Source organism: Dendrobates tinctorius, unplaced genomic scaffold (genome assembly GCF_039654945.1).
Source record: "Dendrobates tinctorius isolate UK_male_01 unplaced genomic scaffold, ASM3965494v1 ptg000230l, whole genome shotgun sequence".
Classification (NCBI taxonomy): Eukaryota; Metazoa; Chordata; class Amphibia; order Anura; family Dendrobatidae; genus Dendrobates; species Dendrobates tinctorius.
The window spans coordinates 3,297,453-3,310,813 of NW_027361897.1; positions in this window are offsets into that span (position 1 = coordinate 3,297,453).

A 13,361-nucleotide genomic window follows, 5' to 3' on the forward strand; every position below is an offset into this window, starting at 1 on the left:
TCCTCCTTTGCAGTTTGTCCAATCTCTTGAATGTTTGCAGGGTTCTTTTTTCAACTGGGAGATTTCAGCTCACCCCAAAGATTTTCAATGGGATTGAGGTCAGGACTCATTGATGACCATTTCAAAACAGTCCGGTTTTTATTTTTCAACCATTCCTGTGTACTTTTGGATGTGTGCTTTGGATCATGGTCTTGCTGGAGGACCCATGATCTTCGACTCAAAACAAGTTTTCTTACACTGGGTAGGACATTTCGCTCTAAAATCTCTTGATAATTTTCTGATGTCATGATTCCTGTGATGCGGTCAAGGCCTCCAGTACCAGATGCAGCAAAGCAACCCCAGAGTATTATGGATCCTCCACCATGCTTAACTGTTGGTAGGGTGTTCGTTTCCTTATAAGCTTTATTGCACCATCTGTAAACAAACTGTTGTTTTCCTGATGAAGTAACTCTGTAGTTTGAAACTCGTAGAATAAACCACCACTGTATTCAACTTTTACCGGGATATACATCTCAATACTTTCAGCAGCGCAGAAACCGTCCACTAATCCCTTTTGTGTGTGATTGGCTAATTCATATCACATGGGCGCAGACAATTATTCACAGGTGATTCTCATTTGTGATTTACCACAGGCGAGTCAAAATGGGCTTCCATACTAATTTAATGTAAAGGGTGCCAATACCTGTGTCATAGTAAGCTTTAGGTCTTTCTATTTTTCCCTCTCATTGTTTTTTGTTTTAAATTCTTAGTTATCATTTGCTTTTTTGTATTTAACACGAGTGCTCTATACAAAAAAAACTTTCACTTGATTCATTTTTTTCAGGAGATATTCCATATTATGTACCGTACTTACACTTCATGTGTGCCAATAATGACGAACAGGACTGTAGGTAGCTTAAGTCATGGACAGGCCTCAGAATGAGCATCTGACTTTTATGGCCATGTAGCATGCTGGGTCTGCTCGGACACTTTAACCCCTTTCCTACATTGGACGTACTATTCCGTCCATGTGACCTGGGACCTAAGTCCCAAGGACGGAATAGTACGTCTAATGCGATCAGCGGCGCTCACGCGATCAAACATGATCGCGGTGTACCGGGGATTAAAGGAAGCATCGGCAGGGAGGGGGCTCCCTCCGTGCTTCCCTGCGACCCCCAGAGCAGCGCGATATGCAGCGCCGCTGCGGGGGTCGCCTTCCCTGCAGGTCCCCGGATCCAATATGGCGACGGGGACCTTCGGGGGCCTGCAGGGAGCTGGCTTCCTCACTGCCCGCAGAGTGCAGGCATGAGGAAGCCTGCAGCAGTGCCTGTGACAGATCGCTAATCTGTCACAGCGATCTGTGATGTGACAGATCAGCAATCTGTCACAGGACAGTGATGTCCCCCATGGGACATTATAATAAAGTAAAAAAAATAATAAATATTCCCTAATAAATTCATCTTTTGAAAATAAAAAAAAACAATAAAAGTACACATATTTGGTATCGCCGCATCCGTAATGACCCACCCTATAAAACTGTCCCATTAGTTAACCCCTTTAAAAATAAAAATAAAAAACGAAGCAAAAAATAATGATTTATTATCATACCGCCGAACAAAAAGTGCAATAACGCACGATCAAAAAGACGCATATAAATATCCATGGTACCGCTGAAAACGTCATCTTGTCCTGCAAAAAACGAGCCACAACACAGCATTATCAGCAAAAAAATAAAAAAGTTATAGCTCGCAGAATAAAGCGATGCAAAAATAATTAATTTTTATATAGAAATTGTTTTCATTGCATAAAAGCGCCACAACATGAAAAAATGACATAAATGAGGTATCGCTGTAACCGTACTGACCCGAAGAATAAAACCGCTTTATCAATTTTACCGCACGCGGAACGGTGTAAACGCACCCCCCAAAAGAAATTCATGAAACGCTGGTTTTTGTTCATTCTGCGTCCCAAAAATTGGAATAAAAAGCGATCAAAAAATGTCATGTGCCCGAAAATGGTACCAATAAAAATGTCAACTCGTCCTGCAAAAAATAAGACCTGACATGACTCGGTGGGTCAAAATATGGAAAAATTATAGCTCTCAAAATGTGGTGATGCATAAACTATTTTTACAATAAAAAGCATCTTTTAGCATATGACAGCTGCCAAAAATAAAAACCCGCCATAAATAGTAAATCAAACCCCCCGTTATCACCCCCTTAGTTAGGGAAAAATAATAAAATAAAATTTTTTTTATTTTTTTCCATTTTCCCATTAGGGCTAGGGTTAGGGTTTGGGCTAGGGTCAGAGCTAGGGTTAGAGCTAGGGTTAGGGCTAGGGTTAGGGTTAGGTTTGGAGTTAGAATTGGGGGATATCCACTGTTTTGGCACATCACGGGCTTTCCAAACGCGACATAGCGTCCTATCTCAATTCCAGCCAAAAAAGTTAAATGGCGCTGCTTCCCTTCCGAGCTCTGCCATGCGCCCAAATAGTGGTTTATCCCCACATGTGGGGTATCAGCGTACTCAGGACAAATTGCACAATAACTTTTAGGGTCCTGTTTCTCTTGGGAAAATAAAAATTGGGGGTGAAAAGATCATTTTTGTGGAAAAAATATGATTTTTTTATTTGTACGGTTGTATGTTATAAACTTCTGTGAAGCCCTTGGGGGTTCAAAGTGCCCACCACATATCTAGATAAGTTCCTTGGGGGGGTCTAGTTTCCAAAATGGGGTCACTTGTGGGGGGTTTCCACTGTTTAGGCACATCAGGTGCTCTCCAAACGTGGCATGGCGTCCAATCTGAATTCCAGCCAATTTTGCAGTGAAAAAGTCAAACGGCGCTCCTTCCCTTCCGAGCTCTGCCATGCGCCCAAACTGTGGTTCCTCCCACATATCAGGTATCAGCGTACTCAGGACAAATTGCACAATAACTTTTGCAGTCCAATTTCTCCTGTTACCCTTGGTAAAATAAAAAAATTGAACCTGAATTAATTTTTTTTGTGAAAAAAATTTAAATGTTCATTTTTTTTAAACATTCTAAAAATTCCTGTGAAGCACCTGAAGGGTTAATAAACTTCTTGAATGTGGTTTTGAGCACCTTGAGGGGTTCAGTTTTTAGAATGGTGTCACTTTTGGGTATTTTCTATCATATAGACCCCTCAAAGTGGCTTCAAATGTGATCTCCCTAAAAAAAATTAACCCCTTCACCCCCAAGGGTGGTTTGCACGTTCATGACCGGGCCAATTTTTACAATTCTGACCACTGTACCTTTATGAGGTCATAACTCTGGAACGCTTCCATGGATCCCGGTGATTCTGACATTGTTTTCTCGTGACATATTGTACTTCATGTTAGTGGTAAAATTTCATTCAAATAACTTGCGTTTATTTGTGAGAAAAGTGGAAATTTGGCGAAAATTTCGCAATTTTCCAACTTTGAATTTTTATGCCCTTAAATCACAGAGATACAGCACACAAAAAACTTGATAATTAACATTTCCCACATGTTTACTTTACATCAGCACAATTTTGGAACCAAAATTTTTTTTTCTTAGGAAGTTATAAGGGTTAAAAGTTGACCAGCGATTTCTCATTTTTACAACACCATTTTATTTTTAGGACCACATCACATTTGAGGTCACTTTGAGGGGTCTATATGATAGAAAATACCCAAAAATGACACCATTCTAAAAACTGCACCCCTTAAGGTGCTCAAAACCACATTCAAGAAGTTAATTAACCCTTTAGGTGTGTCACAGGAATATTTTTGAATATTTAAAAAAAAAATGAACATCTAACTTTTTTTCACAAAAAAAATACTTCAGGTTCAATTTTTTTTATTTTACCAAGGGTAACAGGAGAAATTGGACTGCAAAAGTTATTGTGCAATTTGTCCTGAGTACGCTGATACCTGATATGTGGGGGGGAACGACTGTTTCGGCGCATGGCAGAGCTCAGAATGGAAGGAGCGCCGTTTGACTTTTTCAATGCAAAATTGGCTGGAATTCAGATCGGACGCCATGTCACGTTTGGAGAGTCCCTGATGTACCTAAACAGTGGAAACCCCCTACAAGTGACCCCATTTTGGAAACTAGACCCCCCAAGGAACTTACCCTAAAAGTTATTGTGCAATTTGTCCTGAGTACGCTGATACCCCACATGTGGGGGTAAACCACTATTTGGGCACATGGCAGAGCTCGGAAGGGAAGCAGCGCCATTTGACGTTTTTGGCTGGAATTGAGATCAGACACCATGTCGCGATTGGAAAACCCCTGATGTACCAAAACAGTGGAAACCCCCCACAAATGACACCATTTTGGAAACTAGACCCCCTAAGGAACTTATCTAGATGTGTGGTGAGAACTTTGAACCCCCAAGGGCTTCACAGAAGTTTATAACATAAAGCTGTACATTTAAAAAATCATATTTTTTCCACGAAAATGATCTTTTCACCCTCAATTCTTATTTTTCCAAGGGTAACAGGACCCTAAAAGTTATTGTGCAATTTGTCCTGAGTACGCTGATACCCCACATGTGGGGGTAAACCACTATTTGGGCGCATGGCAGAGCTCGGAAGGGAAGCAGCGCCATTTGACGGTTTTGGCTGGAATTGAGATCGGACACCATGTCGCGATTGGAAAACCCCTGATGTACCTAAACAGTGGAAACCCCCCACAAATGACACCATTTTGTAAACTAGACCCCCCAAGGAACTTATCTAGATGTGTGGTGAGCACTTTGAACCCCCTAGTGCTTCACAGAAGTTTATAAAGCCCGGGCGTGAAAATAAAAAATTCGTATTTTTTCCACAAACATGATCTTTTAGTCACCATTTTTTTATTTTCCCAAGTGTACCAGGAGAAATTGGACCCCAAAAGTTGTTGTCCAATTTGTCCTGAGTATGCTGATACCCCATGTGTGGGAGAAAACTACTGTATGGGCACACGTCGGGGCTCGGAAGGGAAGTAGTGACATTTTGGAATGCAGACTTTGATGGAATGGTCTGCGGGTGTCATGTTGCCTTTGGAGAGCCCCTAATGTACCTAAACAGTGGAAACCCCCCACAAATGACCCCATTTTGAAAACTAGACCCCCTAAGGAACTTATCTAGATGTGAGGTGAACACTTTGAACCCCCAAAGGCTTCACAGAAGTTTATAATGCCCGGGCATGAAAATAAAAAAATCGTATTTTTTCCACAAACATGATCAATTAGTCCCCAATTTTTTTATTTTCCCAAGGGTAACAGGAGAAATTGGACCCCAAAAGTTGTTGTCCAATTTGTCATGAGTACGCTGACACCCCATATGTGGGAGAAAACTACTGTATGTACACACGTCGGGGCTCGGAAGGGAAGCAGTGACATTTTGGAATGCAGACTTTGATGGAATGGTCTGCGGGTGTCATGTGCGTTTGGAGAGCCCCTGATGTACCTAAACTATTGAAACTCCCCACAAGTGACCCCGTTTTCGACACTAGGCCCCCCACGGAACTTATCTAGATGTGTGGTGAGCACTTTGAACCCCCAAGTGCTTCACAGAAGTTTATAACGCTCGGGCGTGAAAATAAAAAAATCACTTTTTTCCACAAAAATGATATTTTTGCCCCCAATTTTTTATTTTCCTAAGGGTAACAGGAGAAATTGGACCCCAAAAATTGCTTTGCAATTTGACCTGAGCAGGCTGATACCCTACATGTGGGGGTAAAACACTGTTTGGGCGCATGGCAGAGCTTGGAAGGGAAGGAGCACCATTTGACTTTTTCAACTCAGAATTGGCTGGAATTGAGATCAGACGCCATGTTGCATTTGGAGAGCCCCTGATGTGCCCAAACAGTGGAAACCCCCAATTCTAACTCCAACCCGAACCCCAACACACCCCTAACCCTAATCTCAGCCCTAACCCTAGCCCTAGCCCTAACCCTAACCCTAATGGAAAAATGGAAATAAATACATTTTTTTTATTTTATTATTTTTCCCTAACTAAGGGGGTGATAACGGGGGGTTTGATTTACTATTTATGGCGGTTTTTATGTTTGGCGGCTGTCACACGCTAAAAGACGCTTTTTATTGTAAAAATAGTTTTTGCATCACCACATATTGAGAGCTCTAATTTTTCAGTATTTTGACCCACAGAGTCATGTGAGGTCTTATTTTTTGCGGGACGAGTTGACGTTTTTATTGGTACCATTTTCGGGCACGTGACATTTTTTGATTGCTTTTTATTCCGATTTTTGGGACGCAGAATGAACAAAAACCAGCTTTTCATGAATTTCTTTTGGGGGGTGCGTTAACACCGTTACGCGTGCAATCAAATTGATAAAGCGGTTTTATTCTTCGGGTCAGTACAGTTACAGCGATACCTCATTTAGGTCGTTTTTTTATGTTTTGGCGCTTTTATGCAATGAAAACTATTTTACATAAAAAATAATTATTTTTGCATCGCTTTATTCTGTAAGCTATAACTTTTTTATTTTTTTGCGGATAATGCTGTTTGGTGGCTCGTTTTTTTCGGGACAAGATGACGTTTTCAGCGGTACCATGGATATTTATATGCGTCTTTTTGATCGCGCGTTATTACACTTTTTGTTTGGCGGTATGATAATAAATCATTATTTTTTGCTTCGTTTTTTATTTTTATTTTTTAAGGGGTTCGCTAAAGGGGTTAACTAATGGGACAGTTTTATAGGGCGGGTCGTTACGGACGCGGCGATACCTAATATGTGTACTTTTATTGTTTTTTTTTTTTATTTCTAAAAAATGGATTTATTTGGGGGAATATTTTTTTTTTTTCTAATTTATTTGGCGATTTTTTTTAATTTATTTTAGCAATTTTTTATTTTTTTTTTTACTTTATTAAATAGTCCCAGGTGGGACATCACTGTCCTGTGACAGATCGCTGATCTGTCACATCACAGATCACTGTGACAGATCAGCGATCTGTCACAGGCACTGCAGAAGGCTTCCTCATGCCTGCGCTTTGCAGGCACTGAGGAAGCCAGCTTCCTGCAGGCCCCCGAAGGCCCGCGTCGCCATCTTGGATTTGGGGGCCTGCAGGGAAGGAGCCCCCCGCAGCAGCGCTGCACATTGCGCTGCCGTGGGGGGCTCAGGGAAGCACGGAGGGAGCCCCCTCCCTGCCGATGCTTCCCTATAACCCCCGGTACACCGCGATCGTGTTTGATCACGGTGTGCAAGGGGTTAACGTGTCGGGGGCGGTCCGTGACCGCCCCTGACACATTGTGCCGGGTGTCAGCTGTGATAATCAGCTGACACCCGGCCGCAATCAGCGGCGCTCACCACGTGGGCGCCGCTGATCGCGGTAGACATACTATCCCGTCCATGGGCATAGGGGCCCGGGTCCCATGGACGGGATAGTACGTCTCATGTCAGGAAGGGGTTAATGGTGTTGTAAAAATGAGAAATCACTGGTCAACTTTTAACCCTTATAACTTCCTAACAAAAAAAAATTTTGGTTCCCAAATTGTGCTGATGTAAAGTAAACATGTGGGAAATGTTATTTATTAAGTTTTTTGAGTGCCATATCTCTGTGATTTAAGAGCATAAAAATTCAAAGTTGGAAAATTGCGAAATTTTCAAAATTTTCGCCAAATTTCCATTTTTTTCACAAATAAGCGCAAGTTATATGAATGAAATTTTACCACTAACATGAAGTACAATATGTCATGAGAAAACAATGTCAGAATCACCGGGATCCATGGAAGCGTTCCAGAGTTATTACCTCATAAAGGGACAGTGGTCAGAATTGTAAAAAGTGGCCCGAGAGTTAACATGCAAACCACCCTTGGTAGTGAAGGGGTTAACAGCACTTATTTTTCAGCAATTTATGCTTTACTCCTTTTTGGAATCAGACCAGACAGTTCAAATCTGTTTGCCAGTTGTCTTTGTTTAGATAATTTTCGGTAGTTACATTAGCGGTGATTACAGGAAACCCCCGACCAGAACTGCTGTTTTGGAGGTGATCTGACCCAATATGGTCCTTTTCAAATTTGTAGAGTCCTTAACATCCCCATTTATGAATGGACTGTTCACTTGTGGCTTTGAAGAGGTTGTCCGGGACTTTAACATTGATGGATTATCCTTAGGATAGGTGATCATCCAGCACCGCTGCTGATCAGCTGTTCCTGGTGTGGGTGGCTACCGGTACTGCTCACTTATGGAGCTGCACAGCTCTGTGGATGTTATAGTGGCCGTGATACACCACCCCCTATTGACTTGAATAGGGGGTGGACGTGCAGTTCCCAGCTGCGGCCACTATGCAGTCGACAGAGCTGTGCTGTGCGGCTCCATAGTTGAGCAGTTCCGACCTCCGCCGGTAGCAGAAACAGCTGATTGGCGTTGTTTCCAATTTCGCACCCCCACCGATCAGACATTGATGACCGACCCTAAGGATAGCCCATCAATGTTAAAGTCCCAGACAACCCCTTTAACTTATTGCCGTCTTTAGCAGGTGTCACTGTAACAAGATAAACAATGTTTTTCCTTCACCTGTCAGTAGTTTCGGTGTTTGCTGTTTGTGTATGTATCCATTTTGTAAAGGGAGAAAATCGGGTTATTAGTAAATACTTGGGCTTGACACAGATTGCTCTGTGTTTCCAGCCGTACCTGGATCATCATTATAGCATTTAGATGATAAACTGCTATTAAGCCAGAACATTCTTCATGTAATACTGAATTCTCAAATTTGCAGAACTGAACAACTAGGTGTTCCCTGTAAATAACTATAATAATGAGGGATAAGTAATACATAATAATACATCGTGACCATTGACAGATGGGATCATTCTTTTTTGTCCTATTTTGTATTTTATTCTTAAATCATGGCACATGCTTGACAGTGCTAAAGAGGACTTTTGTTGAAGCTGTCAATATGGTCCATTCATTGCAATACTGACTCCATTGTTACGTCTCTCCAAGAAAGCTTGGCTTACAATGGAGCAGTGTTCCAGCTACACATTGTATGAATCTATCATGCATCTGAGAGTAATGTGGGTGCAGTCCCCTTTTCTTCATATTTATAACATTGGACGTCTTACTGCAGAATAGCCTAAAGTAGGAAAAATGAAGTTACGTCAAATATGTTAACTACAGACATCCTTATAGTGACCAAACACTTGAAATAAGAGTTGGATAGCAGTGACTGGTGTCTTCACTTCAATGATAATCCTCCAAAATAAGAGCAGACAACTTGATAATAGAGCAAAATCAGCAATGGATCCCCAAAGGCTGAGAACCCATCTAGAAAGTAAAGGCTACCATTGACCCCAGTCTGGGTTATGTTTAAAGACTGTTGGGGCTGAAAACAGGCTGTCACAGTGCGGGATGATGCAGTGATGTTATCACCCCGAGCCCATGGAATTTAACATCTATATTGAGGTAGGCAAACAAAATGTGAAGTTTTAAAACTAGAGATTGGACTGTCCCAATTGGGTCACCTTGTTGTGGTGGGATGGCTTTCATGCTTTATCAAAATAGTGTTAACTAAGTATCCTATGTTATTTACATGTAATATTACTATTTATTTACTTACTATAGGGTATATGCTCATTTTGTGTTTGTTTTAGGTTTTGTTTGTTAAATAACTACAGTGTGAATGTGCTCCTGCTCATTGCCAGTATACCAACTTATGTTTCGGCTCATTTCTTTGGTTCTGCAAGATGATAGAGCAGTGTTATGATTGAGTCACCGAAGGAGGAAAAAACAAAAATACAAGCTAAGTCCAGAAAACCGGAGAGGTTGGTAGCTATCGGATTGCAGACCCCTGATCCTATTCACACAACTAACAGTAGCCGTGGGGGGTTCCTATGGTGCCCTAGACCCCTCGTTCACAGCCGGAGAAATAAATAAGCCTAAAGAAAGAAAGGGGAAATCTAAACTGCCCCAGAGCAGACCCCAAAGCAATAGACAGCCCCCAACATGTATTGTCGGTGAAAAGCAGATGAAAACACAAACACAGACAAAAAGACAGGTTGAGCAAACGATGGGGCTCAACTAACTAAATAGGAAAGGACAGAAAAGATGCTGGCTGCAATCCGCAAAAATTCTGCCAAAATAATGTCCAACACGTCTGACAGAAAAAAGGCCCTGAAGTCACTAGACTTCAAAAATCACTATATCAGCACTCTGGTATATTCTGAAGACTGAGCAAAAGATCAACTTGACCAGAGACAAAAATGGAGCTCAGCCTGTACCAACAAGGGCAGGCAGAACACAAACATTAAGTAAACAGACACAATCTCATGGAAAAATAAGAGAGCAAAAACTTAGTTTTCAGAAGACAGGTACTGAACTGGTTTGCAAGAGCTCAGAGCAGAAAGGATCACCAGCAACCCTGCAGGGCATCAGCTGCCTTATATCCACTCAGTGATTCCAGGTGTCCAATCACGCTCTGCCTGTTCAGATGACAGGTTTTTCCCATCCCAATCAATTTCACTACCTCTCTTCACCAGCAGAGGGAGTTCATCAGACATCAACAGTGAAGGGGAAAATGAACTCACAACAGTACCTCCCCCATGAGGAGGGGTCACCGAACCCTCATCCACGCCACCAGGGCGATCAGGATGGGCCCGATGAAAAGCACAAACCAATCTTTCGGCATGAATATCGGATGCAGGGACCCAAGAATTATCCTCCTGGCCATAACCCTTCCATTTAACCAAATACTGGAGTCTCCATCTAGCCAGGCGAGAATCCAGTATCTTCTCAACCTTATATTCCACATTACCTTCCACCAATACAGGGTCAGGAGGTGCCACCACAGGAACTACTGGATCAACAAACCTCTTTAACAGAGACTTATGAAACACGTTATGGATCTTAAATGTAACAGGAAGAGCCAATCGAAAAGAGACAGGATTAAGAATCTCCAAAATCTTGTAAGGTCCGATAAATCTAGGTTTAAACTTTGGAGAAGCCACCTTCATAGAGATATTCTTAGATGACAACCAAACCATATCACCCACCTTAAACTGGGGACCAATGGTCCTATGACGGTTGGAAAACCGCTGGGCCTTTTCCTGGGAGAGAGACAGCCTATCCACCACTTGGTCCCAGATCTGGTGCATTCTCTCCACCACAGTGTCAACACCTGGGCAGGCAGAAGACTCCACCTGCCCTGAAGAGAATCGAGGATGAAACCCAAAGTTACAAAAAAAAGGTGACATCAAAGTGGCAGAACTAGCTCTATTATTTAAAGCAAATTCGGCCAATGGCAAAAACGAAACCCAATCATCCTGATCAGCAGAAATAAAACATCTCAAATACGACTCCAAAGTCTGGTTTGTTCTCTCAGTCTGCCCATTGGTCTGAGGGTGAAACGCAGAGGAGAAGGACAACTGAATTCCCAGCTTGGAACAGAAAGTCCTCCAAAATCTAGAAACAAACTGAACTCCTCTGTCAGACACAATGTTCTCAGGAATCCCTTGCAAGCGAACCACCTGTTGCAAAAACAAGGGCACCAACTCTGAGGAAGATGGCAACTTAGGGAGTGGTACAAGATGGACCATCTTAGAGAATCTATCACAAATCACCCAAATAACAGTCATTCTCTGAGAGACAGGCATATCTATCAGAGATAAAATCCATTGAAATATGGGTCCATGGCCTCCTGGGCACCGGCAAAGGCATCAACAACCCACTAGAGCGAGAACAAGGTTTAGACTGGGAGCAAGTCCCACAGGACTGCACAAAACTCCTGACATCACGAGACAAGGCGGGCCACCAAAAAGACCGACTCACCAAATCTCTAGTACCAAAAATACCTGGATGACCAGCCAATGCAGAGCAATGAACTTCAGACATCACTCTCTTCCTCCACTGGTCAGGAACATACAATTTTCCAATGGGAAAACGCTCAGGTTTGTCCTCCTGAAACTCTTCCAGAGCACGTCTCAAATCGGGCGAGATGGCAGAAAGAACTACCCCCTCACCTAAGATGGTAGCAGGCTTGGTCACAACAGGAGAATCAGCAAAGAAACTCCTAGAGAGGGCGTCTGCCTTGACATTCTTAGTGCCCGGAAGAAAAGAGACCACAAAATCAAAACGTGTGAAAAACAAGGCCCACCTAGCCTGTCTAGGATTCAAGCGTTTGGCCGACTCCAGGTAAATCAAATTCTTGTGGTCAGTAAGGACCACGACTTGATGTTTAGCTCCCTCCAACCAATGTCTCCACTCCTCAAATGCCCATTTCATAGCTAACAGTTCCCGATTCCCCACATCATAGTTACGTTCAGATGGGGAGAACTTTCGGGAAAAGAAAGCACAGGGATTCATTTTAGATGTTACCGGATCTTTTTGGGACAAAACAGCTCCTGCACCAATCTCAGAAGCGTCCACCTCTACCTGAAACGGGAGTGAGACATCAGGTTGCTGCAAAACCGGAGCAGAAGTGAACCTTCGCTTCAGCTCCTGAAAGGAAGAAACAGCCTCCGGAGACAAATTCAGCACATCAGCACCTTTCTTAGTCAAATCAGTCAATGGTTTGGCAATACCAGAGAAATTAGCTATAAATTTACGATAAAAATTAGCAAAACCCAAAAACTTCTGGAGGGCCTTCAAAGAAGTGGGCTGAACCCAATTATAAATGGCCTGTACCTTGGCCGGGTCCATTTCAATAGTTGACGGAGACAAAATAAATCCCAAAAATGAAATCCTCTGTACCCCAAAAAGGCATTTTGATCCCTTGACATACAGGGAATTCTCCCTCAAAATCCGGAACACAGTCCGAACATGTTCCACGTGAGAGTCCCAATCCTTGGAAAAGATCAAAATATCATCCAAATAGATGATCAAAAATTTATCCACAAAGTCTCGGAAAATATCATTCATGAAGCACTGGAAGACAGAAGGGGCATTAGTGAGCCCAAAAGGCATCACCAGGTACTCAAAATGTCCCTCCGGAGTATTAAACGCCATCTTCCATTCATCCCCATGCTTAATGCGAATAAGATTATACGCCCCCCTGAGGTCAAGCTTGGTAAACCAGCAAGCACCCTTAACTCTAGAGAATAGATCCGAAATCAGGGTTAACGGATACTGACATTTAACAGTAATTTTGTTGAGGGAACGATAGTCAATACAAGGCCTTAATGAACCATCCTTCTTGGCCACAAAAAAAAACCCAGCACCTAAGGGTGAAGAGGATGGTCTAATATGACCCTTCTCCAACGACTCCTTAATATAGGATCGCATAGCCTCGTGCTCGGGTACAGATAAATTGAAAAGTCGACCCTTGGGAAACTTACACCCAGGGCTCAGCTCAATTGCACAGTCATAACTCCTATGAGGAGGCAAAGACGCAGACTCATTCTCACTAAGTACATCATAAAAATCATCCAAATAGTCAGGAACATCATGCGACTGGGGAGAAG